Source organism: Gracilinanus agilis, chromosome 2, assembly GCF_016433145.1.
Source record: "Gracilinanus agilis isolate LMUSP501 chromosome 2, AgileGrace, whole genome shotgun sequence".
Taxonomy (NCBI): domain Eukaryota; kingdom Metazoa; phylum Chordata; class Mammalia; order Didelphimorphia; family Didelphidae; genus Gracilinanus; species Gracilinanus agilis.
The window spans coordinates 297,882,600-297,888,060 of NC_058131.1; the positions used below are offsets into that span (position 1 = coordinate 297,882,600).

A 5,461-nucleotide genomic window follows, 5' to 3' on the forward strand; every position below is an offset into this window, starting at 1 on the left:
AACAGACACAAAAATAGAAATGCTGGAACAGTGAGATAAAGATGAAATCAACAACTTTTAAAAAATTTTTTATTTTGCAACACAAAAAATCCCTTTTTATATCCACTATTGTTATTGTTCAGTTGTTCAATTGTGTCAAACTCTGATTATTATTAGTGGCGATTAATATTTTAGTACAAGTAACGTGATTGAATCTGCTTTATTATTTTTAGAAATCTTGATTTAACACTTTGTGAGACAGATTTGAATATCGTGTACTGAGTTCATTTTTGTTTTGAAATTTAGTCTTAATGTTTATTATAGTTGAAAAAGATGCCTCACACAAGAGATATAGACCCAAATGAAAGATCCACTGTACTGAGTAAATATTGATAATTATCATTCAATCCTAGCTACCAATTAGGCAAAAGTATTTGTCAAAATTCAGCTAGTTAATTCTCATCTCTCTTGATGTTAATTAATTATTCTTGAAAACTAACTGGAGAGCATGATGGTTTTATATTTTTAACAAACGTTTTCAAAATCCACTGAAGCTCTTCATTTGAAAAAAAATTTTAATAGATTAGAAAAATTCTGTTTCCAAGTTTTAAAATATGCAGATAATAAGTTTTTTTTTCCTAGATGCCCATTGCCATTGTTACAGGCAACATACGCATATGTCTAAATGTCTTGCTAATTGTGATAAATTCTTGTTAGTGAGAGATGCACTTAGAGAAAGGTCCAGCCCTGGAACTACTCTGGGTTCTGATAGATGACTTTTTTCCTTATCTTGCCTAGAAACAAGTCTCCACCTCACTTCCCTGGCGCAAACTCCAAAGTATGGCACAACTAATTCTCCTTCCTGCTCAGCTTCGGCCACATCTTTCTTTTCATATCTCCTTTATAGTGTTATCTTCCTCCATTAAAAGGTAAACTACTGGTGGGCAGGGAGTGCCTTGCTTACTTTTTTTTTGAATGCCCAGTTCTTTGCACAGTGCTTGCCCATTGTAAGTTCTTAATACATAAATCTATATATATATAACCCTTTAAAGTGTTAGATGTTATTATCCCAATTCCTATTCAAATTAAGGAGCCAGTTCCCCCAAAGCTAGCTACATGTCTTCTTTCAGGATTTTAAAGGTCCTTCTGAGGAGCAGTGGGATATCTTTCTAAACCTATCAACTCAATCCTCCATTTCATTGTTTTCTCCATAATATCAATTGTCAAGTACAATTAGTATCTTCCTTATATCATGTTTACCCTTCAGTGATGAGTGACCCAGTATCATTTGATCAATTGGCATCAGTTAGCTTTTATAAAGGATACTTGCTGAGATGATATTGTAAGAACATAAGTAGAAACAAACCATTCTCCTGAACTAGGAGCATCCTCTCCCTTATAGCACCTTGGGCAGAGTGGGTTCAAATTTAAAAAGTTTCTACAAAGCATTCATCCCATCTAGTTCACTTCTGAATATGACAGAGCCTTTTGATCCAGCCATAGCACTGCTTGGTTTATACCCCAAAGAGATAATAAAGAAAAAGACTTGTACAAAAATATTTATAGTTGAGCTCTTTGTGGTGGCAAAAAAAATTGGAAAATGAGGGAATGTCCTTTGATTGCGGAATGGCTGAACAAATTATGGTATCTGTTGGTGATGGAATACTATTGTGCTCAAAGGAATAATGAACTGGAGGAATTCCGTGTGAACTGGAATGACCTTCAGGAATTGATGCAGAGTGAAAGGAGCAGATCCAGGAGAACATTGTATACAGAGACTGATACACTGTGGTACAATCAAACATAACAGACTTCTCTACTAGCAGCAATGCAAGGATCCAGAGCAAGGCTGAGGGACTTATGAGAAAGAAAACTAGCCACATTCAGAGGAAGAACTGTGGGAGGAGAAACACAGAAGAAAAACAACTGCTTGAACATATGGGCTGATGGGGATATTATTGGGGAGGTAGACACTAAATGGTAACTCTAGTCCAACTATCAATAATATGGAATTAGTTCTTAATCAATGATACATGTAACAACCCAGTGGAATGTTGTGTTGGCTATGGGGGGAGGCGGTTGGGGGAGAAGGAAAGAACATGAAACATGTAACTATGGGAAAATATTCAAAATAAATAAAAATAAATTTTAAAAAATGAATGTGACAGAGCCAGTGGATTGGTTGCTCTTTCTTGACTGTCCAGGTTGAATCAAACAGGTGAATTGGAACTTTGTCCCTCACTTGGCTCAGCTGTCTGAAAACTCTGGTAGTTTCCTGTCAATATACTTCTGACATTCACTCTTGACTTTTTGCCGCTCATAAGGTCACAATGTGATCCATTCCATCTCTAATACTCTACCTAAGGAAGGAATAAATAGATAACAACAGAAACAGCAGGACAAATACTAAAACTGGAATGATAAGAAGAAGATTAACATGGCCCCTGCAAGGATGATACGCAAATTTATGTAGCATTCAAATCTAGTATTAGATAATTCCTAGTTGTGTGGCCCTGGGCAAGTTACTTAACCCCAAATACCTAGCTCTTACCACTCTTCTTTTTTTTTTTTTAAACCCTCACCTTCCATCTTGGAGTCAATACTGTGTATTGGCTCCAAGGCAGAAGAGTGGTAAGGGTAGGCAATGGGGGTCAAGTGACTTGCCTAGGGTCGCATGGCTAACACTCTTCCGCCTTGGAACCAATACTTAATATTGATTCTAAGACAGAAGGTAAAGGTTTATATATATTCATATATTATATATGATTTCTGATGAAAATCTCATACTAGGAAGAGAATTGTTTCCTTTGCCTTTTCCTATTATCCACTTGGGTTCAAATTTTTAGAATTATCAACTACTTCAAAAGTTTCTTGCAGAAACTGGCTAATTCATTTTTCCACCTTGAGGATAAGCTTAATTAAAGTTAGATAATACATAAATTCACTTAACTAAGCACACATAAACTACAACATATCATAATATACTAAAAAACATATGACGGTACAACTGTCAGCCCCTTTCTACTGTGAAATTCAGGCTTTACTCAGGATACATCCTATATGAAATATTAGTAAAGCTTAATGTCTTTCTCTTTCTTTGATAAAAATAAACAAATAAAAATTTCAATTTTTCTTCTTATATTTCCTGGGTTTCTTGTAATACAAAGGATCGTCTTATATATTCCCTTGGAAATATATGTACCCCATTTTGGAGGCCACGAGAGTATACTATTGATGCTCATAAGGTTCACAGGAATTCAAATTTGGTGTCTGGTATGGTCCTTAAATACCATTGAATTCAAATTCTCTTTTTGCAAATAAGGAAATTATAAGAGAAAGTGACTTATTCAGGGTCAATTAGATAAAGATCAAGAGAGACAGTCTTGGAGCCTGGACCTTCTAAGCCTAAACTCAGTGCTCTCTCTACAGTAACATCTGTCTCTTCACCATCAGTCTAGTGTTGTATGATCTCCTATGAATCATCAGATGGGTGAGTCTCTAGATGGTCAAGCTTTGGTCAGTTTCCAGTGGCTCAGATCATTGCTTGTCCTTTTCTTCACCCTTAGAAGTTCAGTCCTTTCAGATTAGCCTGGGGCAAGGTGGCAGAGCTTAGGGAGGCTGTGGTGGAGAGGTTAGGATTGTTAATGACAAAAATATCTTCCAAAAATCAAAACAAGTTGGGATCAAATAGGAAAAGAGTACCAGATTGAGGTCAATGGACCTGAGTCCCTATCTACCATTAACTTGTTGTGTGACCTTAGACAAATCAGTTCCTTCTGTGGATGTCAGTTTCCTTTTTTGTAAAATTAAAGCATTTGGCTAGATGATCTCTAAGTATCCCTATAGCTTTAATAGTCTATGAATCCTGGGACAGTTAGGAGACTCAGTAGATTAAGAGCCAGGCCTAGAGATGGGAGGTCTTGAATTCAAATCCTCACACACTTCCTAGTTGTATGAGCCAGGGCAAGTCATTTAACCACAATTGCCTAGCCCTTATGACTCTTCTACCTTGGAAACAATAATTAATATTGATTATAAGGTAAGGATTTAAGAAAAAAATAACATTCTATGAATCCCGAGAGAATTTTGAGAAATGTAAGCCTATGGTCTAGGTTGCAACTTCAGATCTTTTCTTTCCAGAAACATCCCTGAGCTCCCTAGATTGGTTCTTTGTGGGAATCACACCTCATTCCTAGCTTTACTCTTCACCAAGAGGACATTAACATTCTCTGAAAGGCTTCTATGATTTCAGGCTGGCCCAAAAATAGAATTTGGGGGGAGGGAGAGTTAAATGACAAAGAGGAAACTCAAGATGCAAAGAATGTACCATGTCAATAAATAATGAGAATTCCCTCCTTTCACTGCTGCTCGAAGAGTCTACCCCACCACCACCACCAAAAAAAAGCTTAATATCTTTGTGGGATTTGGCTTCCTTGGTACTTTACTAATGAATAGCCCAAGCTAAAAAAGTTTTCTTATGTCTCCAGATAACTGGTAAACAACCATCAATAAACAATGGAATGACTGCTGCCAGCCATTAAGATATTTTGATCTGGCAAGTATTTTATTAATGTGGCTAATGAACCGGGGCCCCAACTGAGCAAATAAACAAGGTAGAGTTTCCATTTTCCCCTTAATTATAAGCAATTTTCAGAAGAAAAAAACCATGAGGATGAAAAGGCTACTCTTAAGGCTTTGGAGATGAATTCAATCATGCCTGTGATGGCAGCTCTGCTCTTTTCCTTCCCAGTGAACAAGGTCTTCAAATAGAGAGGTCTGTTGGCCAGTAGAGTTCATTCAGATCAGTATAGTCTCCAGCAGGTTTCTGCCTGCATTAGCCAATAACTAGTCAGGTTATTATTTTATTCCCATTAGAGATTCTGGGTTTGGGTACTAGAATAGAACCATGATTGTTAGTGTTCACTCTACCCAGATGGGCTGGTGAAGCAATGTTCTAGGAGAGTGACAGTAGATCTTTTAGAGACCTAGTGCCCAAACTGTGTCCTCACACTGCATATGAGCTGGCCCTTACCCCCAACAGGGAAGGTAGGAAATGATCCCATTGGGGTGCTGGGCAGAGGGGCAGATCATGTCAGAAATGTCCTCAGACACAGTGGACAGGGGGAATGGAGCAGCTCCCTCTGACACATATGCCATAGGTTTGCTAACACAGTTCTAGGGTGAAAAAACTCTGTGTTTGAAGTCCCAGGAGAAGGATTTGAATCCTTGCTTTGCACTTATTAATTTTGTGATTTTAGGGTCTTGGTCTCCTCATTTTAAAGATGAAGAGATCAGCAAAACTGCATAACCTCTAAGGTATCTTCCAGCTTCAAATTCTCGGATCTTATTTTTTCAATGATCTGAGTCAGGAAATGGGTTCAAATCTTGCCTCTGACATAATAATGTTTAGATCAAAAATGAGGAGTTTGTCAGTTGATTTTAGGAAGTGTTGGAGGCCAGATTTGAATCTAGGACATCCTGT

At 37.4% G+C, this 5,461-nt stretch overlaps 1 pseudogene; it reads left to right on the forward strand.

Annotated features, from left to right (window-relative positions):
- Nucleotides 1-2,367: 2,367 nt before the first annotated feature.
- Nucleotides 2,368-2,466, forward strand: LOC123238443 (annotated as a pseudogene).
- Nucleotides 2,467-5,461: the final 2,995 nt, after the last annotated feature.